This window comes from Uloborus diversus, chromosome 7, assembly GCF_026930045.1.
Source record: "Uloborus diversus isolate 005 chromosome 7, Udiv.v.3.1, whole genome shotgun sequence".
Lineage (NCBI taxonomy): Eukaryota > Metazoa > Arthropoda > Arachnida > Araneae > Uloboridae > Uloborus > Uloborus diversus.
The window spans coordinates 89321015-89344649 of record NC_072737.1 but is presented as its reverse complement, the minus strand read 5'-3'; positions in this window follow the sequence as shown (position 1 = coordinate 89344649).

The window sequence follows — 23635 nt, the reverse complement described above, 5'->3', positions numbered from 1 at the left end:
AGTATACGAGATTATGTGTTTAATCTTGAAGCTACTATTGACGCACTTGGGTGTAACATTGATGAATTTCCCATAGGTAAATTTTCAATTCAAAGAATCCGAACCGAAAAGCGGAACAAGCACGAGGAAAGAATAAAAAATGTTTTCAGTACGAGGTACCATACGTTGTGAATTTACCATGGGATATGAAACTGTTGCTTGCTTTGAGTGCTCAAAAATCAAAAGAAGATCGCTTATCTAGTTATTTCATATGGATGTGACGAACAACTCATTGCTGAGTCTAAACTGAATAACTCTACAGGAGAAGAACAAACTCAGGCTGTTTGAAAGGCAGTTTCAGATTCGAATCTCGAAGACAAAGTTCAAAACTCTCTGTTGTAATACTACAGCTTCCAAGACAGGTCCTTTAAGTGGTTCTTGCGCTATTCTTGAGCAAAAATTTGATAGAGAAATGCTTTTCTTTGCTTGCCGCCATCATATATATGCACTGATCTATCCCACTAAAATACAGTGCTATGGAGGAACTGCGGAGTTATTCCGAACTATACTCTAACTTGGAAAATTTACTTGACTTTTACCGTGCTGAACTATCAAGAGTGGGTAGAACTGCTTATCATATTTTTGGGTGGAGATACAGAAAATGAATTTAAAATATGACCACCGGGAGCCATGCACCAGGCTGGATGGATGGCTCGAGCGATTTACTCCCTAAAACTATTACTATTTAGTTCACAACTAAAATTAGATACAAAATAAAATGAAGCATTGTTTGATGTCTGCTTGTTTGTAGTGACAATATACGTGAAACCATGTCTTCAATGCATTTTGGCAGTCAAAGCACCCAACAAAGATTTGTGCTTTTTGAAAAAAAGTACGAAAATGTGGACCCAATTATCTCAAAAGCTGTTCTACAAAAATTCATCCAGCTTTTATAGTATGGTCAGTACTATTTCATTTCTTGATGTTAAAAAGACTGTCTCAATGCTTAGAGCACCAAACGATGCAGCTGAAAGAGCAGTAAAAATGATGCAGGACTTACATGGTGTGCTAACAGCTAATGAGGAACAAAAACAATTTGTGTTACATTGCTTTCAAGAGCACCGGAAGCTCTATCCTGGCTGCAAAAAGCAAATATTGAAATAAAAATATGCGCAGTAATGTTTCTTGTAGTCTAATATTGTTGTAAATATCTGCTTTAAATAAATTGATGTCGCATGTAGTAAGGAATTATAAAGTCAGCAATCTTTCCACTGCAGTCGCCATACAGGTTTTCAGGTCCAACTTCGACCTCAAGTCGGCACGGGTTCCCATTATTTTATTGCAATAAAACTTTTTTCTCATGTTTCTGAAGTGAAATGGAAAAAATTTGGAGGGTATGCGTATTCGATTTCACAAATTTTTTTTTCGCCATTATAACTTGGGACACCCTACTTATCACCGTGGCCAACTTCACTATGCCGACAGAGTGGTGTAGTAGTTAGACGCTGGGCTCTTAAGTCCAAAGCTGCAGGTTCAAGCCTGGTTCCAGTCGATGGATTTTCAAGATGCAGAAAATTGACAGTGTCCATGTTGTACGATTTATATGGCGTGTAAAAGACTCTCGAGAACTCGTTTGGTTTGGAAGTGCTTTTGACAAAGTTAAATTTTTGGTGCAGTCAAAGAAGTTCAGGTGTCTCCATCTAGTGGGAAATCTGGGCATTAAAACTCTCGCGTAAAAGCATCCGCTGATAGTAGTGCTTGGTAGACGATGTCTCGTAATTAGATGCTGGTCTCTTAAGTCTAAAGGCGCAGGTTTGATCCTGGTTCCAGTCGATGGATTGTCAAGACGCAGAAAATCGACAGTGTCCGTATCGTATGTTTTATGTGACTTGAAAAGAGCTCTCGAGAACATGTTTAGCTTGGAGTGCTCTTGACAAAGTTAAATTCCTAGTGCAGTCAAAAAGAGTCCAGGTCTAGTGAGAAATCTGGGCATTAAAAGTCTCGTGGTAAAAGCATCCGCTGATAGTGGTGCCACGTTTAAGAATGGATGCTATATCTGGAGTCTCTCACTAGGTCTGCAGAAGGTTGTGCCTGTAACGCAGTCACATTAGAAAGAAAAAATGCCTGGCTGAAAGACGACTTAAAACATGAATGCCTGTGCTTCAAATCCCAGGCTTCTAAAGTTATTAATGCATTACTGAAGAATTCAAGTAATTAATTGCAAAACTTGTGACTCGCACCAGTAAATTAAAAAACCATAAAATACACGTCACATTTAATTTGCACTTCGGAAAACCAGCTTATAGCTAGATAAACTAAAAAATTTACACACCTCGAATGACTTCAATGATAATAAATTCAAAATGCTGAAATATTTGTGGCAATGTGGTCAACGTCATTTCTTGTGTTTCTAACTAAAAGCGTAGAAAGCTTGATATATTTGTATTTTAGAGATAATACGTGTAAGGACTCTTTGCAAACAAAAGTTAATGAAATAAACTTTTCAAACAAGAGCTATCCTAAAGTTATTTTAGTAAAAGACGAACATTTCTCTTAATTAGTTGCCAATGGTTGCCAATGATGAAACCATTTGAATGGAAATCAGCATTCTTAAAAGCAAATTTATTAAAATAAGAAAAAAAAAACGCTAATTAAAATATGTTTAAAATGTTTTTTTAGTGGAAAATCACTGAACATCTTTGCCTTGAGGGTTTTTCCGTTAAGTCTAGTGGCTGGCTTTTAAAAATAATAAAGGTTGTTCCGTTTGTTTGTTTATTTTCTATTATATTCGCATTTGTTGATAGAGAAGGGCTATTTTTTTTTTTTTTTTTTGTTTCCAAACTTTTTTTTATTTAATTGCTTTAATTTGCACTTACATTTTAAACATTAAAAGGTCCACGTTTCTGCTTTTCAATTTTTTATTATTTTATTTGTGTATATTAAATTATTATTGATGAAAAAGCAGAAACCGATTCAGAACAACAATAAGAATTGCATTAGAAATGTTTTTTAACGCAATGCAATAAAAAAAAAATTTCAATAAATTTCCCAGTGTTCAGTGTAATTTAAATACGCCTACTTTCACTTTTCGGTGGAAAAAAAATTTAAAAAAAAAACATACACTAAGCAACTTAACTGTGCAAGTAATTTGTATTTTCAGTGCAGTTCTACGCATTACGTTTTTGTCTGAGCTAATCAAGCTTTCCAATATTAGTTTCGAAAATTTTCGCTTTCTAAAAAAATATAAGTAGTCTTTATTGTGAGACATGATATTTATGGACATGAATTTGATGGTATACAGTTGAACTGTAAAAAAAACTTAGTACTAGAGAAAGAGAGAGAGGAAGAAAGAGAAAAGTAAAAGAAAAGAAAAAAAAATTATATTGATTTGAATTTTTGGCATCTTGAATTCAAATTATGTTTTTCGCAATCACGAGCGTGTGTGTGTATGCATGCGCGTGTGTGTTTGTATAGGCGCATGTGTGTGGGTGCGTGTGAGTGTATATATGCATGTGTGTGCGTGTTGTGTATGCAGTGCTTGCATACTATGTGTGTTTGTGTCTGTGTGCAGACATGAGTGTGTGTATGTGTGTGTAGGAGTGTGTGTATGTGTAGGTGTGTGAGTTTGTAGGTGTGTGAGTTTGTAGGTGTGTGTATGTATGCATGTGTGTGTTGGATATGGACGCAACCTGGAGACGGTTTTCGCAAGAGGAGCAGCATCGTGAGGCGGCCGGTCGACGGTGATGTTGCAGAGGGTGCTGGCGGGAAAATAAAATCAGCGCAACGCCAAAAATAGTCAAATGAGAACAATAAGCAATCGTGATTGCTCAATAAACTTTTTATTTTAAGGGCTTTTCATGTTATAAGCATGGTATTAAACGTGGAAAACGTTTTAGCACTTTAATTTTAAAAAAACTTTAACGTACTACACTGATATTGCTAGCATATAAATTTTCCATATTTTCCCCTGCTCTTCGAATGTCATATTTTTGAATTCCTATTTCGTTGCATAAAGACTAAGAAAACATATTGGCTTTTACGGGCGTATAACATACTGTGCTTAACTGCTTTTATAACATCTCACTTACATCTCACTTACTGCCACTTCAACTTTTAACCTAGACAAATTGAAACTTAAATCCTCAAATGAATAATTCAATAAAAATAAAGCTTATAAAACCTGCCTTTCCAAGCAACTTCTCACAATTAGAAGATTAGATCAAATTTTATCTGTCAGAAAAAACACGAACGGCCAAACGGTGGTATGCGCGCCACCGTGTGGCATGTGAAGACTTATTGAAACATTTAAATATTTGAAGGAACTCGTTTCGTTTTCAGGAACTTTGTCAAACTCTAAAAAATCATACTCATGTTCAAAAAACCTTCAAAATATCACTTGTAATTAATTCATACTTAATCATAAATGCAGTGATAAATATTACTCCTTCAAAATTTTGACGATTTGCTTTATTCAGGCACTCGATTAGTAAAGAGTTGCATAGAAGTTATGGTCAACGAGATTTGCACGTTTATTGGCACACTTATTATTTGATTTGAATGAAAACTAACATTACAGAGAATGCTCAGTTAAGCATATTTGTGTGTTATACGAATGATTACTTCGCTAATGTAGAGCTTCTTGATTTGGACCAATTAGTTTCAATTGCAAAAAAGGATATTTTTAAAGAACTCAAAAATATCTAATCGAAGTGAAGAAAATAGAGCGAATAAAAGTAGATATTGTTTGCACTTATAAAGTGCCTCGCAAAAAAGGTTTTCTTACATTGCTTGAAAATTATTTATCAAGTTGTGTTTGTAAGTAAAACGTTGCATCAAAAAGCTGTTTTTTTTTCCCAAGGATTCAAACTTGTCTGTTTTTGTAGTGCGTTGTCTAAACAAAATAAGAACTGTATCTAGTATTTTATTAGAAGAGCTTTTTATAGCTTTTTTATTACTCAGACTTGCGGAGAAAAATGTGCTAGTTGAGTAAAAATCACATAATCAGCCTTAAAATAACATTTTCCATATTTTTCAGTACATTATAACGATTGTAAGTGACGCGTGAAGCTAACTTTCTCCAAACAGTGGTACTCATCCCAAAAATGTTGGCCACTCTTGATCTAAAACATCAACGTAAACAGTGAAATGAAAATAAAATATCACTTTGTAAAGGAGAACCTATGGCAAAGATGAGATTTCTCTCCTAAAACAACAATTTCACTTTATGGAATGTCCAAACTTATAACCACTTTACTTAATTAAATAAATAAACAAAAAAAAAAGTAGAAACGTTATTCATTTTAAAAGATCTAATTTGCATCTGATGTAATTAAAAGAAAGCTTTTGTTCCTAAATTAAATGCATGCTTGAACCAAGAAATATGTTTTTCTCAAGAAATTTAATTAGGAAAGTAGTTAAAAGTAATAAAAATAAAAGGGCATTATGAATCAAATAATGTTTGAACTCAAAATATATTTAATGATATGTTTCTTTATGTCGAATATATAAATACTTCTCGGTTCTGCTGTTGCCTTGAATTCTTGTGTTGAGCTAGCATTATAGTCGAAATGTTTTAGTATTTAATAAACTTGTGCAGCATTTTAATATTAAACTCAATGGGAGGTTTTTCTATCATTCAAATTAAGGCAATTTTAACTCAGTAAAAATTATCTTCTCGTGAAGAAAATGTTTTCGCTTCATAAACGATGCATATAATTCCAGTTTTAAAAAGTATTTTACATTATATTTCTTTAGAACATCAAATGAAAATCCTGCATTGAAATTCAGTAAAGATATGATGACTAGGACTGCACTCGTATTAATTGCATTGCTGGTATAAGTTTTTGGATGAGTATGGTATGGTAGACACTAATGCTTCAGATTTAAAATAAATTGAAAGTGGCCAGTGAACATCAAAAATATTATAGGCCACTATCTCACTGTTAATAGCTATTTTGAACAACGTTCCGAAACTAACTTTTACGTCCGCCACTATATGATTTTGCAATGTAATATTCCATTATGTACATATTTATAACTTATACTTCTTTATTCACTTGTAACAGCAAATCGTTTTTGAAAAATGAAATTTGTATTTAAATCAAGATTTTTCAATTAGAGGTAATAAAGACTTCATACAAATAAAGCGTAAAACGTACTAGTAAAATTAGTCATTTTAAGTTGTTTTCGTTTCGAGGCGACTGCTTCGACATGCTTTTGTCGCCAAAAATTTTTTGCAGTTAGTAAACACAGCAACTGGCCACTGAACATTTAGCATGAATGCCTAACATGGCAAATGAATAAGACTTCTTTTATCCATTTCAATAAAATCTTGATTTTTCCAAATAAGCCGTTTGAGGAAAACATTAATGGACGAGATGCCATATAACAAATGTTTTCAGAAGATTTTAGCTCCCCCCAAAAATTAAAGTTTTCGTTGACATTAGTTCTTTCTGAGGGAAAAGTTTAAATCTTCAAAAAAAAAAAAAAAGCGTTTATGCAATCTTAAAAGACTAACTGGTTAAAAAAAGTCATCAGATATAGTTTGTTATGTTTGATGTTTCTTCAAATGCTTTCAGACGAAATTGTAATTTTAGGAAAACCCATTAAGAAAATAGTCTGTTTCTCCGACGAAGCAAATGAAATTTTTATTTGCGTCTTTTTAACTTCTGGTTTTCAAATCTGCAAAATAATGCATTTTTAAGTCTTTTAATGTACAATAGCAAACCGAAAACACTTAAAAAAATTTTTTTCGACGATATGTAGTGCGGAAAAGGTGCAGTTGGTAAAGTAAAGAGCATATGAAAAAATTTGAATGTTTTCTAACAATTTCTTGATCTAGGTTGAAGTTTCGACCAAACGCTGTTTTTCGATATTTTTAGCATATTCAGTAATATATATATATATATATATATATATATATATATATATATATATATATATATATATATATATATATATATATATATATATATATATATATATATATATATATATATATATATATATATATATATATTATATATATTGATAACGGATAGTGCGGAAAAGATAATATTGGTTGCACTAAATTCCCATAAAAAAGTTGAAGTGTGTGGTATAATTCCTCCCGTCAATCCATAAAAGTTTTGACAGTTTCCGATTTTTTAAACGTTTTTATTAAAATTTATTAAAGAGTTAAAAATCTTTTTCACCGTATTTATCGGTACAGTAAATTCTCGATTATCCGCGGAATTGGAAGGCACAAGTGCCGCAGATATAAAAAAAAACCGTGGATAAACAGCAAAAAGGCTAAAACGAGGGACAAATAGGATAGAAATTGTTCTTCGAAAAAAGCTTGTCTGTGTTGATACATAATGCTCTGTACAAGCAATGAAAATAAATACAGCACAGTAAAAATGAAGGACTTAACATCAGTAAAGAACAAGTGTATGTACAATGAAGAAAGTTCAAAAGAAGGGAAATCCAAGTTCAAACAATACTTGGAGAAAAAAAAAAGTTATTGTTTTTTTTTTTTTTTTTTTTTTGCGAAAATACATATTTCTGATTATTGACTGACTCGCAGATAATCGGGAGTTTACTGTATCTGAAATAATTATGTTGTTTGTCACATAGGATGCATTTTTAGATGCTTAATGTGTTATAAATTAACTACTTATTGCTTACATTTTTTAAAATTTGAAATATATTATATTAAAACTTTGTGCAGCTTCGTTCATAATTAATGTTAAACAGCACAGAACTCAACAAGAGCTAAAGAAGGAATGGGTATACAGAAAATTTCTGTCTTTACTTCCAACATCAAAGTGTTTCATCTAAACTGTTTTAGGCAATAAAAGCATTTTTCGAGTTAAATTTCTGAACTTCAGCGTTTTTACTTCTGGGCGATTCTCGAAAAAATGTCCCGTGCATAACGCTAAGTTTTTTATTTTATTCAAGTAACTATTAATTAAATATGGGATTAATTGTTATGCTTCGCTAGTATATTAAAGCATGTATTATTCCCCAACAACATTATTTTTTGAAGGCTTTGGTTAGCTGCAAAAAATCAAAAAACTTAGCGTTACGCATGGGACATTTTTTCGAGAATCGACCTTCTATTAGTTTTGCTACAATGAAAAGCATCTACATTACTTCATGGGCAATGGGGTCGTTTCCAAACTTTTAAAGGTATTTTTTTCTGAAAAAGCGCATGTTTAAAAACATAGGACCTGACCATTTTTTAAATAATTTATTTAAGTTTGATATTTAAAAAAAATTACTTTAATCGTTGCGCTTTCATTGTTTACACTTCTGACATCACAAATGATGAAATGCCATTCAATGTTGCCATTCACAGAACAAAATATTTAATTCGTATCTTTACTCACGTGTATTGGCAACGATATGGTTGATAGCAAGCGTAGAGCGCAATTTTAATTCGCTGCTTGATTATCATAACGTGGAAACGTAGTAGAAAGTTGCGCCAAATTGCATCATTTGTGACGTCATAAAGACCACGCCTTGTTTGAAAAATCGGACATTTTAAAAAATTAATTAAAAAAAACTGTTGGGAAAATGAAAGTATTTTCTGGGTCCATGTATTTTTTTTTTTTTTTTTTTGCTGATTCTATTTATTTCAATGACAAAAAGTAGTACTTTTGACTGAAGGACCCCCCCCCCCCGCCCATTGCAGCGTCCCTACTATTTTAGGAGTATTTCAATTCGCTTCACAGCGGGCGTAGGACTTGTAAAACAGACTTCAAATTCGAATATTGTTTCGGATACTTTGTTCGTTTCAGTTTCTTTTGGCAAAAGATATATTTTGATTCTAGATTCACTGATATTAGTTGAGAACCATATCTAACTAATCGTAGTATTCCGTAATCCTGAATTTAAATTTTGAAACCTTAAACCCTCAAATTTACTGATACTTGTTTCTTCTTTCAACTGCAGCATATTTTTCCAATTAATATTCATAACAATGTTTTGTTATCTTGGTTTTTGTCAGTTGCCATTGGTGTGGTTCTTTAGGATAGCCATACTATTTACTAGATCCCTTTACGTACCCTGGTGGTTCCTTTAGGCGAATCATAATGGCAAATTAATTCATAATGCAAACAGCGCGATACATCGTATAAGGCTCCTTTAGGTTTTGAGGCGCAAAAGTGCAAGAAAAGAGTTTTTCTGTAGGCAGCTTTGAGCCATCTAGAATACGTAATAGCGGGGCCATCGTGAAGGCAGTCGGTTTCCCTCTTTCTACGGGGCCTGCTTCAAGATTTAATTGCGCAATCCACGTGATCCCATACTTTTAAGCGCTTCATCCCTTCTCTTCAAACTTACAATTCGATATGGAGCACGAACGTCTTAAAACTTCAGTATCTTCAGTTGATTTTGATATATACACAGCAAACAATAGTTCTCATACATATTTCATTGAAAAAAAGATCAGAAAGCAATATAAATAGTGCAATGGTATTTTTGATTATCATACATTTAAGTATTTAACATATGTACTTTTTATGTTTTGAATTGTAATTATTCTTTTAAATTTTAATTGAGTGCGACAAAAATGCTGTAAGTTCAGATTACTGCCGTCAAAACTTAAATAAAGAAAACAGATTATTCATTACATTTTTTTGTTACAATTTGTGAGATACAATAATCTGAAAATAAATCTTTTGGTAGTTGATCAGTTTAAATTTGGTGTTTAAAATGACCAACTTCGAAAATTCTCAGACCTTTTAAAATTTATTAACATTTTAGAAGTAAGATCCTGATTTTACAAAATTTCGTCTTTTTGCTTATGATTATGTTAATCTTATTTAGTCGAAATAATCTGAAAATTTAAACCAGAACGTTCAAGAATAGAGTAAAATTCAGTGAGAATTTTTTTTTTCAAATAATACATAACACATTTCGAGAGTACACACTTTATTTACAAACATAAAAAATAGCATAAAACAGCTTTAAAATTGAACAAATTCAGTGATAATCTGTTACTAACGATGTGACAAAACTAATAAGCACAAAAGTTACTAATGTACCCATAAGCTACAAACTAAGGGTTTGTGTTCTCAAGTTTTCAAAAATTTGAATATTAAAATAATTATGCTGTTAAACCTGTTGGCTTATTATGATTATATATTTAATAAATATATAACCATTGTATATGTTCATATTTCATAGTAAACTCAGAAAAAATAGAAAACGCATTTTGATCAGTTTAAAATATTTGATATCTATTAGGACTTTATTTTTATGAATATATTTCAAAATCACCCCCTATCGATTTCGTACATTCAACACAGTACTTTAAAACTATTGAAACTGAAAAGGTCTATTTAAACATACTTGTGCTTTAATGTATACTATTTATACATCGTGTCACACAGGTACCTTTTTTAAAATCTTTCCGCATAAAATTAGTTGAAATAAATTCAATTAGACTCATCTTTAAAAATGACCTAAATCTTACATTTTCAAACATATTAACCTTTAGAACTGTCAATTTTTATTGTTAACTTTCTTTCCTGTCAACGAAAATTTGCCTTTCATTTTAATTATGCTTGGTAGTTGGTCAAAGTACATAACTTTCTTTTATTGCTATTAGAATGGCAATCATTTTTTGTTTTTGTATAGTCATTAAGAAATATATTATATATTCCTGATAAACAATATTCAATATGATTTAAGACAGATGTTCCACAGGTACATGTAACTAAGAAATCCATCCCCAGAATTTCCATTTTTTCTATTGAAAGCTGCACTAATAAACTTCTTTGGTCGTTAAAGTTTAAAAATGATTTCTCGTGATCTTTACTTATAAGTTTCCTAAATATTTGAAAAGTGTATACAGTCACATCTATTAACAATTTTTGGGGGAATTTAAGTTTACCTCTGTCAGTCAGTAGTAGAAGTTGATAAACATCTGAATTCTCCAATTCTAATGTTTTATCAGACACAAACATAGAAATGCATTCTGAACACTGTATCTTATGTGATAATTTATACCCTACATAACCGGAAATATAAACTAAAACTGACATTTCATCATCTTTAATTTTATCATGACTATTACTATTAAACACATCATAGAAAGGTTCAGGTATTTCAATTTCACATTAGAATTTCGTCCCTGAATTTAAAAATTAACTAAATCACAACATTAATTTGATTAACAAATGATAATAATCAGAATTCTGAACGATTTTTCGTACATGTAAATGTAGTCACTTTTTTGTGATTCAGACTAAACTTAAATTGCTCTTTTATTAACAGGCAGATACCCTCACACGTTTTTTACGAAATATAGAATAAATAAATTAAATAATACTATAAAAAGAAAAATATTACTTACTCAATTTTTAAGGCATTATCTCCTGTTAGAATTTTGAATTTTCTAATTCTCATCCAAGTCTGCATGTCTGTAACGGACAGCAAACTCGACTCGAACTAAATGCTCTTTGTAAGCAAACGCCGTTCTGTCGATAGCCGCTGGCCGTAGGGTTGGGGACCATGGGATCACTTGGATGACTCATCCCAGGAATTCGCTCGCTTGAAGCAGGCCCGGTAGAAAGAGGGAAACCGACTGCCTTCACGATGGCCCCGGTAATAGTCCTTGGTTGGCTGTCTTGAAACTCTGTAGGGCACAGTCCAGTTGAAACAGTTAACACAACTATCCAGTACTTATGCTGAAATATTCAGTATTTTCCTTTTCTTTTTCCCGCGTAATGTGACAGAGGTAACCTAGAATGGTATCATAAATAGGATTTCGCATCCCATCAGCTTAACTTTGATTGGGCCAGTAAGTCCTTAGGTCTCGTAGTTTCTCTCTTATTTTATTTATGGGGTGCCACCAGATTGGAAGCTCGTTCATATGAAAAGTGCACACCAAATGTTGCAGTTCTTTTTATTTCCTTCTTTCTTCTTTCAACACCGGCAAGGACACCGTTGTTTAATGTTTTTGTTCTCCTGTTTTTACGGCAGTGCCGCTTCACTCAACTGCTTTTAGTTAAGAAATAGTAACTTTGGTCTTATTTAAAAAGATTTATCAGTGATTAAGATCGTGTTCTGAGTTATTCACGTTGGTTTTGAACGCAAAGCAAACAAAGAGCTGCACTAAGTTTTCTTTTCAAATTAAAAAAAAAATATAAGCAATAATCAGTTTATTTATGTATACTAAGCATCTGAAAATGAATCATATGTGATAAACATTATAATTTCAGATAAATACAGCGAAAGCGAAAGTTTAACATTTTGAAAGAACTTAATTAAAAAAAAAAAAAACAGAAATTGCCAAACTTCTATGGATTTTCGACAACGGACAGATTTATACCACACACTTCAATTTTTTATAGGAACGTAGTGGCATCAATAGCAACTTTTCTGTACTGCCCATCATTAAAAATAGAAAAGCATTTTTTTACTAATTTCGCTAAACACATCGAAAAACAGCATTTGGTCGAAACATCAAACCAAATGTGGCAGATCAAGAAATTGTCCAAAAAAATTCAAATTTTTTATGAGCATTTTGCTTTACCAATGGAACCTTTTCTGCACTACCCATCATCGAAATTTTAAAATAAAGTGTTTTTCGGCCGACCCTAATTTACAATTTGTAACAGAAGTTCCTCTGGAGAGTCAAGAATTGCTATACAACCGTCTAAAAATGTGCCCTCTTTTATTTTTTACAGATTTTTTTTCATGATTAAAATACATCTTATAAATTACCGCGCATAATTAATGTGGTGTGCCAGTTAATAAAAACTAAATTACCCATTATTAATTACCCATTATAAACTAAAACCAGTTAATAAAAAAGTGATCTGAAATTTTTTTCCTGAATGTTTTGTCTGTTTGTCTGAGAGATTCCCATGCATTTTTAGAAAAAGAATGGGTGGTTCAATCAAACTAATTCAAACGCCACTGTGGAATACTATTAGCTGGCAGAAGTGATTTGTTGGGGGGAAAAGAAATGAACTAATCGTAGCAATTAAGGAACTAATTGCTCGCTAGAGATATCTTCTTCTCTATTGCGAAGAATAAAATGTAATCGTAAATAAATGTAACAATAGTATTTACTTTGTAACAAACATTATGAAGTTCCTTTGCTTATTATTTTTTTAAAATATAAATTAACCTGATGAGGAATATCCATCATTGGAATTAAATAGACTTTTTTTTTTTTTGAATCATAGAAGCACAGAAGAAAATTTTTAAAAATAAAAATAAAATGTCTTATTAGAGGTAAACTTTAAAAATATATAATGTGAGTGTTAACTCAGCCCAATGACCCTGATATCTGCGTTCCACTTTAAAGATATGTTGTTGAAACCTTTACTCATTCTCACTGCTCATAGCTTTAGTTATTGAACAAAGTATCCTGGAAGAAATGAACAAAATAGTTTCAGAGACACACTATTCATCAATGGTCACAGAACTTCCGCATGGATTGTTTGACCGTTTTTAGTATTCCTCTTCTCTGCTGCTCAGAAATACTGGTGATATAGGCTTCCTGGGTGTTTTTTTTTTTTTTTTTTTTTTGACCCTGGCATTTTTCCCCCCTCCAAAAACACAGAATTTCATAATTGCGCGTATTTGAAGGGCGGTTAAAAATACTTTCCTTAATCTTAGCTTCAGTATATCTGGGAAATTTACCTCTAAGGTACTGGAAAGTTGTCTTTGTTCACAGATTTCACGAAGTTCTTCATTTCTCCCTGCAGAATGAGCATGGGTGGAAGCAGAAATAGGTGGATCTACTTAGAACTTCAAATTTTGGCTGCTTTTGGGCATTTTTCTTCCCAGAATTCCCCCATTTCTTGCAGCCCATTTCGGTTTCCATAAAGTGAGATTTTCTATATCAACCTAGGGTCCAAATTTAAAGGACAGTCAGTCCCATGGAGGGGTGTTTCTGCCAGGAAAAATGAGCGTTAGTGAGATTTAACTATCCTAGTTGACTCTATACGTATCTTGAAAACTAGAGCTAATCTCAACTTTTAATGGTGATTTTCGTGTTCAGCAAGGCAAAATACTTCGGAAGCAGGTATTTTTGAGCCGGATGCATTTTTGGTGTTGACTAGTGTTAGTATTGAACTAAATACCCCTTTGAATTAAAAAGACTTGCATATTTCTGAATTTCGTATGTGCATGACTGTGCAGAAGATAAAAACAATAAACTTGCATTAAAAAGGTAGAATACGGGCAGCGCTTATAAAGTTGTAAATGAATGCAGAAACGTATTTTGGGGTACAAGGAACTACTCTTTCAAAGACGAAAGAGTACCTACACTGTAAAAAAAAAAAAAAAAAAATACTAATAATAATTTGAATTTTGTCATCTTAAATTCAAATTATGTTTTTCGCAATCACGAGTGTGTGTGTATATGTAAGCGTGTGTGTTTGTGTGTGGGGGGTATGTGTGCGTGTGTAGGCATGTGTGTTTGTGTCTGTGTGCAGGCATGAGTGTGTGGGTAGTTGTGTGTATGTGTGTGTGGGGGTATATGTGTGTAGGCATGTGCAGGCGTGAGTGTGTAAGTAGTTGTGTGTATGTGAGTGTGTGTGTGTGTTTGTGTGTATGTGTTTGTGTATGTGTGTAGGTGTATGTATGTGTGTGTAGATGTATATATGTATGTGTGTGTAGGTGCGTGTATGTATGCGTGTAAGTGTAGGATATTGACGACACCTGGAAAAGGTTTTCGCTATAGGTGCAGCAGCGTGAGGACCCGGTCGACGGTGATGCTGCGGAGGGTGGCGGTGGGAAAAATGATAGGAACGACAAAAACAGTCAAATGACAGCAATAAGCAATCGTGATTGCACAAAAAAAAGAAAAAAAAAACAGAAACGTTACTGGTAATTTCCGTGGAACGTTTCGGGATTTCACAGGTTTCAATCTGTTTCCCCGTAAAATCAAGCATCTTTGAAAAAAGGTTTCCTGAATTTGCACGAATGCAAAGTACACGTTGCACGAATGCAAACTTTTCACTGCCGGGAAAAATACTTTTAGCTACTAGTTTAAAGATTATGAGTGATAAAAATGTGAAACAAATCTAATTATTCCATAAAAACTCATTAAGTGGGTGAATAAACAAGCAAGTCCCTGTTTATATAATCAGAAAATTTTCAACGTTTTCATCGTACATGTTTTCCATTTTTCATTATTTATTGTTGTTTTGCAATAAGTTTCCCCTTTTCTTGCTTTACATTTTCATTACTTCGTGAAAAAAAAAATGTTGGAGAGGATTGATTTTATCACTTTCGGTAATTTACTCCTTAAAATGTATTCTGTGCAAGTTGTTTAATTAAACTTTTAAACAGTGTACTTTCAAACTAGTGCTCTAAAGTTTGAAAATATATCATCAATTTGTATTATTTTAAATTTTCGGCAATAAAATAGCTCATATACTGAGAATATTATTTGAAAGCGGAAAATTTTACGAAGAAATTATACATCACAACTGCAATTACATATGCTAATTTATAACGGCAAGTATGTGCCTCAATTACCTTTTCCTTCCATGTTCAATCCTTGATAATTTTATCCGCTTTTCAAGGTTTTATTTCCAATCGAAATGCAGAAATTTCACAAAACATTGATGCATAAAATTATTGATTTATGCGCAGTCCCTCAATTTCTGCAAAGTTTTGATATTTCGGAAACGTTAATTAAGTTTAGAGATTTTCCATCATGAATGTTTAATTAGTTGTCACGTTCAAAGAATCTTTAATTTATGCTCAGATTATTGGATTGGGATATGATGAGAGAAGTGCTCTGATTTTTACAGGTAACAATTGTATATTTAATTACACAAGCATTTAAAAAACATTTCAAATGTACAGCAGTTGAAGGTCTGCTCATTTGATTGTATTAACTTATCTAATTAAATTGAATTCATTGAAGGGGATTTCAACTTTGTCAGTTATAATGATTGAGGAATACCGATTTGACAGAGGGGAATCAATCGTGTGTTCAACCAGTGGTGAACCTAGCATTGGTGACACCCGGGGTGGTAATTTGTGGTGTCACCCAGCCCCCCCCCCCTCACACCTACTAATATAAAAAAATAATATTCTATGCTCACATAAAAACATTAAATTCATAAAATTTTCAGAAACAACTACATTTGAGTTAAACGAAATTTTAAGTAAGCTAATGTACAAAAGACAAATAAAGACTGAACGCTTTTTTAAAGCTTGCCATATACGCAAATGTACAGGTCGTTGACATTAAAGAGTGGTTTAAAAAAAAAAAGTAAAGGAGTGCGTGAAATCGATGACCCCTTAATTATTTCAAACGTACCTCCATCACAGGGAATACAGATGCGTTTCAGATTTTTAGTATAAAAGAAGTCACTATTAGGTCTAAGTATTAAAGAAATATAAACCTAATCCTGAATATAGTATTCACTCCATGATGTGGGATGGGAAAAGGGGGGGGGGGTCTGGGTATTTTACGTCGGAAAATTTTTGAATTTGTAGTCTTAAAAATGCATTTTAGCTCCATATTTTTCAAAACTTGTAATTCCACTTTCGACCGAGGTGTCAACCCGGGGCGGACCACCCCCTCGCCCCCCACCCCCCTAGTGACGCCACTGATTCTACCCGTAGAAGAAAATCTCAGATATACTAAGTATTTTCTACTAAAATATACATTATTAATGTTTCTAAGGTTTTTGGATACTATAAATTAAGCATTTATTTTCTTAAGAAATGACAGTTGGAGTAGTGACGACATGCATTCTTTCAATTAGTCTTGTTATTATTAGTGTATTATTATTATTATTTCTATTCGTATTCCTTTTCTTCATCCGAAAAAGGAGTTTGTCCTTCCAAAATGGTAGTAATGGGCCATTCATTAATTACGTAAGGATGATTTTGGTAATTTTTGACCCCACCTCGCCCCATATAAGGTTACGTAAGATTTTTTAAACCCCTCCCCCTTATTCTTAAGTAAGATTCCATTTCGTTTTTCAAAATAATAAAATAACGAATCTTATATCACTGGAACCGTTATTTAATTCACTATTATTTCATTAAACCTTTTTGTGTGAAGAAATATTTACTAAAAAGTTGGAATCCAGATTAAACGTTTCTTCGAATTTTTTTTATACATCATCATGCCATACATAGGAAAGTTCTTTTATTATATTTTACACTATTTATTCGTTGTAAAACAAATAAAAAAAAGCTCATACTAATACGTATTTTACCTTCCAGATGAAATGAAATATGATCACTGCCAAACCATTTGACCGCGTGATTTCTAATATGAAATATCAACATGAAAAATATTTCCCAATATGGGCCGCAATGTCTAAAAGTTTGAGAACCCCTGCCCTAGATGAACTGTGTCTATAGCGAGAAGGGAACGAGCAGCATTTTCGTTTACACGTTTTCGTTAAAAACATCGGATCACTAATTGATCGTTCGCTTCGCTCGTTTATCGGCTGGGTTATAGTTACGTGGTGAGTTGTGCAATAAACAATAAAGTTGATCGATTATTTTGCATTTAAAAGCAATTGTTAATACAACTTAGCGTCTTTTTTCTTTGTTAAATTGAACAGAGAATTAAATATGTTTTTAAAGGGTCTGTACGTTTTTTTCTCATGTAAAATAATGAAAATGATTATTTTACACCAGAAAAGGAGGGGTGGGCATCTATTGATTCTAGGGACTGTCTACGAATTCTTAGCATAGGCATCGCCCTGTAGGTATTGCTGACAGTTGTATGAAAGATGTATTCTGAAAACGAGATTGTTGTTTAATCTGAAAAAAACCTGTTCTAGAAAGCATTTCTAACAAGTAACTAAAATTAAAAAAAAAAAAAAAAAAAATCCGACTGAGTCGCAAATGTTAGAATTCGGAACTCCAGCGCTCGAATACGCTACCTTGCGGTGATTTACAAAACTGCCGATGGAACTAAAACATTGTCACGTTGCGTTCCACGTGTGTCTGTTGACGTAAACACAGGCAGTTTGTTCTGAGTATTTATTAACGCAAACGATGTGTCTTAGTTTGCTTTCAGCTACAGAAATTAATTCGTCCCTTAGTAGTATTCTCGAGCTTCTCAAAATAATGTTAGTTTTCCTTATTTCTTTCAAAAAAGTATTAAATGGTGGAAGCGTAAACAAGAAAACTCTGGATTAACAAAATTGGATAACGTTATACCAGGTAAAATTTTTTATTGTTTTGTATGAATTTGTAAGAATATGAGTTTTTTTTTAAATCTTAAATTAATTTAACTAATCATATTTTACAGCAGCATTTAGTTGGAATGGACAGTATGCAAAATATTTTCTTGAATTTATTATCGTAGAACAAAATGAAAAATGTTTAACCGAGAAAGAATTTACTTTATTCCTTTTATTCTCAGCTGAAAGGTTTCGCCAAATTTGTTTAGGGTTATATTTTTAGTATTGTGCGAGCAAAGTAGCCTTGGCGAGATTTCGCGTTTTTAGTTAAACCATTTTGAATTTTTATCATGAGTGGAATAAAATGATAGTAAGATTACAGAATTCGATAAGTAAAAAGAAATAATGGTCAATCAACTGAAAAGAAAACTACCACCATATATAAACTGTGAGTACACATTTTATTTATTTTGTTCAGAGTGAATTTGAATAAATATCAGTTTTTCAATTCGATGAAAAAAAAAACGAACTTAACAACATTGACTGGACACTTTTCCTTAACCTAATTCCACATAAATGATTTAAATAACCTTTGTTACTACAGTATCCTACTGAAATAGACAGTATGCAAATAAATTTTCTTGAAAATATTTATCGCAGAACAGATTGAAAAATCCAGAAAGAACGTTAAGAATTTGAACAATAAAAAATAAAAGTTCGCCAAAAATCTGTTTATAGGGTTATGGTTTTAAAATTGTGTGAAAGAATAATGTATCTTGACAAGATTTCGCATATCAGGTAAATCATTTCCATGACGGATGAATTAAATGCATGATTTCTTTGGATATCCAATCATATAGTCATAGAAATAAATTATCTAGTGTTAAACGTTACTCTTGACAGTCTGCCACGTATGTGCACTATGTGACAAAAATGTCAACAAATGCCGGAAATGTCACGAAACTGAACTTAATATGTATTAATGTATAGAAAAAACGGTACAAAATAAAAATTCCGTTCGAAGCGAACCAAAAATTTATGAATTCCGAATTCAACATCGTGAAAATGGCTGTTCAGAACAACTTACTGTGTGTTCTGCATTAATTGTTTACTTTCGTAATACTTTTTGGTTTCTAATCTCTTTCTATATGGGTCAGAATAACCAAAAGACTTTGAAAAATCTTTTCAAATGAATAAAGCGAAAAAATCATACATACGAACAAAAATCACAACACTTTTAGCATTTTCTTCGTTACCACATGCGTTTGTTTTTGTTTTTAAGTCGGCCATTAGAGTGTGACTGCAGTGCCCCTATAGTTCGTTGGAGTTGCGAATTAAGAGAATAAATTTAAAATCCTTTTAAAAGCCTTATACCATTAAAATCAATTACAAGTATTTTACAAATAGAAACTGGCAACAGATTAAAATTTTAAATCATTGCTTTTAATTTCCTTGTCGTCCAACAATAAATTCGATTACCAATCGAGTGATTGAAGGCTCTGTTATATTTAAAATCCGCTTTAAAAAGCGTTATAATTCAAATTCTATATAACATGGAAGTTCCAAACATATTCTATCAGAAGCGTAAAAAAAATCTTTATTTTGGTATTAATCTTTAAATTTTTTAAATGTGTTTTTACTGCACAAATCGCGAAAAACCTTTTAGAGATTTTTAATTACTATCTTCGTTAATTAATGTCATCCGAAGATGCAACCTAGCTAAGAACACTCTCGTTCAACTCTCCTTTTGAACAAAAAAAAAAGTTTTTCAAAATTGGTCCCTCCGTTGAGGCGCTAGAGTGCCACAGACAGATGCACAAACACACAGATACGTCAAACTTACCCCCTCCCTTCCTTTGTGTATCGGGGGTTAAAAATAATGACTTACGAAACGGATCCTGAATTTTGTTCTATTGATTTAGTAAGAAACTAATGAATGATATGTTTAGAAGTACTAAAAATGGAAAAGAACTTGTTCCTACGGGAGATGGAATGCACAGATATTTTGAAGTACTAAAATATCTCGTTCTTAAAAATGTCACTGATACTTTTAATGGTTGATAAAGGATCTGAGAAAAATAGTGAAAAAAGTCAAATTTTTAATACCTTAAAGAAAATATTGGCACAGAAAATCTAAATATCTTTTGAAAGCATATTTTCAATGTATTTCTTCGTTAAAACCATCGAGAAGGGATAAAATGGAGGGAGTGAAGACCCCTCAAGACGCAAGCAAAGACATCTTGTCACGTGATAGCTTTTAAAGCGAATCATTGGAAGGAAACCGGTTTCATTCTACAGTTTCACGCAAAACGCGTCAACCATTCGTCGTTGTTAAGTCACGTAACTTGAGCTTTTTGCCTAAGCTTTTGCTAAGCCAATGACTGGACCAGCTCCCTCCGTTTATTAATTCCTGTTCTAAGGTTAAAACATGCACTACAAACTATTTCTGCCACCAGTAATGTTATGTTTCGTGCTCAAATATTAAGGTGAATCATTAACGTTGCAACATTTGACATAAGTGAACTTTCTGTGGCATCGAAGAACTGGCAAAAGATGGCTTAAGAATGTAGAACATGAACCTATACTTCTAACGAAAGGTTTCTAAAGTTAACAACTGTTAAAGAAGTAAATAATTTATACCTCAATAGAGAATTGAACAAGTATTACATATGAGAGTTTGTTATTCGTTTTGGAGGGTTTTTCACAGGGTTGGCAAGTTTCTGCCAAGGCGGTTAAAACCACTGGTAGAAACCGGTTAAAACCGGCATGGCAAAAACCAGTTTCTGCCATATTTGCGGCAGAAACTGGCAAAAACTCACAAAATGACAAAAAATTAATTATTGACACACAGTAGAAAATACATGGGAAAAATAATTAATTGTTAACTAAAGCACAACCAATTGTTACATTGCAACAAATGTTATTGTTCGGACTCTGCAGTTGCCTCTTAGAAAAGGTGGTTTCAAAAATCCAAATAGTTCTCTCAATTTAATGTGCACAAATGAGGAACTTAAGAATATTCTTGTAACAAAAGAGCTAGTAGGCAATGCATCAAGGAACAAACAATGTTCGTGAAATTTTCATCTATTGTATATTTTTTCAAACTGGTCCACCATCTAGTAACTGAGAAAGTGGTAAAAACTTGACTGGAAAAATAAGTTTCGAGAAATGGGGCCAATTTGTTTTGCAAAGCTGTGACATTAGGTACATACAAAATGTAGGTTAATATTGACAAATAAAATTCTGACACTTTCTTCTTGAAGCACATGATAATTTCAATCACAAGCAATTTAGGTGAAGCATATAAAGCGAGCAAATTACTATCAGTAATGCCTGTTTAATTCTGTATGTCATTCCTCTTGCCTAAGAACCCATTTGATTTTTGTCCTTTGTTAGATTAATGCAAATATTACAAGCATCTGCAGTTGAAAAGTTTCCTTTCTAAACTAAATCAAGGAAATAAGCATAGGATTTTATTTTTTTTACAATGATGAAATGAAGTTTGATATATCAGTTTATTTAAACGAATATCATTCAGTAATTACTTTAAAAGTTAAGTTAAAGTTCTTAAAGACACTTTTAAATTATTGCCAGTTTCTGCCGGTTTTTACCGGTTATAACTAGTTTCTGCCACTGGCACGGCAAAAACTAGTTTCTGCCGGCAGAAAGCCAACCCTGTTTTTTCATAATTTCAATTTATTGTTGAATTTTTTAGTAAGTATTCGCCATTGTTTTTAGAAATGAAAAATGTTTTTTGATACATAACATCATCATCTGGTAGTAAAAAAGGCTTCTACCATAGTAAAAAAATAAAGAAGACAGTCCGCTTTTCTATTTTACTTTATCGGATAGAGCTAGATAAAGAGATTCCTTACTAATTTCCAAATACACATAAGAAATCAAGTATTGTAAATTCCCTAGCCAAACGACAATTTAAAAAACTTGCTTAATCATTTTAACAATGCATAGTTTCTTTATTGAATTCTCTTACAAATTGAAAACAGAAAAATTTAAGTTTCCGGGATGAAAATAAGGAGTAAAAGAAAGAGGGGGGGGGGTAACAAAAAAGATTCATATCCTTTCAACTGCAAAAAAATCCTCTTCTGTTCAAATTAAGAGCAGTAAAAAACCTCAAAACGAAACCAGTTTTCGGAAATTTCTTCTTAAGTTGTTTCGCAGTAAAGTAAAATCATATAATTTCAACAAAAAAAAGGTGTTTTTTTCCAGTTCAATTTTAAAAAATAAAAATTGAGAAAAAAAATCTAAAGCACTCGAAAACAAGGGAAATTTTTTTTGTTTAATGAGCAACCTTTCACTTTTATGGTTAGAACCTTTTTTTTAATGTGTGACTTTTTCCGAACAACATGGCACTCAATGAGTACGTAAAACGTGCAATTTTAGCTATGATTACAGATCAAAATGACTGTATTTTAAAAATGGTAAGTTTAAAAAGAGTTTCATAAATGAATTGATTAATTAATAAATATATATAACAAAAAAAAAAAAAAAACAATTCGACACATCTAAGAAGGAGTTGCCAGAATGAAACGAAATTTTACACACATGACGAGAACATTGATTCAAGAAAGTGATTGCAAAATGAACCTTAATTGCAGGAAAAATCTCATATGAATGGAGGTTTTTGAGCAACCTCTTGAATGAATGCGTGCAGTGATACTGGCGAGGATTGAAGCTAAAAAGAATCGTTTCGTGTCCTACGTCATCTAGTTCCTCCTTTTCTGAAAAGAACTGACAACCCGTCTAATTGACTGTCCAAATTGATCATAGATGTACTCCATTTGTTCCAAATCAGGGGATCCAACAGACCAGAGAAGGTGATATTGTGGAAGAGGAAGTCCCCCTGACTGGGGTGTGTGACCAAGCGTTGTCCTGTTAAAAATTATTTCCTGGAAGTCCCGCAGTGGCGAATTCAGAGGGCGGCTGACTAGAACCGTTTTTTTTTTTAGTTATTTAATCCAGTGGCAATTACAAAAACAAATTAAAACTGATAAATTTTTATTTTCTTTTAAATCATTGTCCTTATTTAAAACAATAAATACGTACAAATGCATTCCTACTTTGAAATTACGAAATACAATGTATTTTAGGGTAAGGTCAAGGTAAGGTCACACAAGGGATATACAGCCAGTGATAAGCTTGGATTTAAATAAGAAGTCCTTTTAGGTGGTTAAATCCGTTTTTGCTACGGCCCATGAATACGATGACACCATCTAGTGTTATCAAAGTGAATTTTATGAGCCAGTTGATATTTACAAGGAAGTAGTGGAAGGTTTTGAACTACTACTACGAGGTCAGCTGGTGTTTCATGTTTATTCGAATTTAAAAAGGTTTTAGTTCTAAAAATAAAGAACTTTTGCACATTTTGAAGAGAAAAAGGGATTTTTGTCTATTACTCATCCTGTCTGTTACTGGCTATCATCAGATTTTTCGGTTTCCGCTAGTGGGGGTCGGATCTTTTTTTTATAAAATTGAGCAAAAGAAAACAGAAATAATTAATTCAGAGTATCCAGAAGCAGCCAAACGTTTGC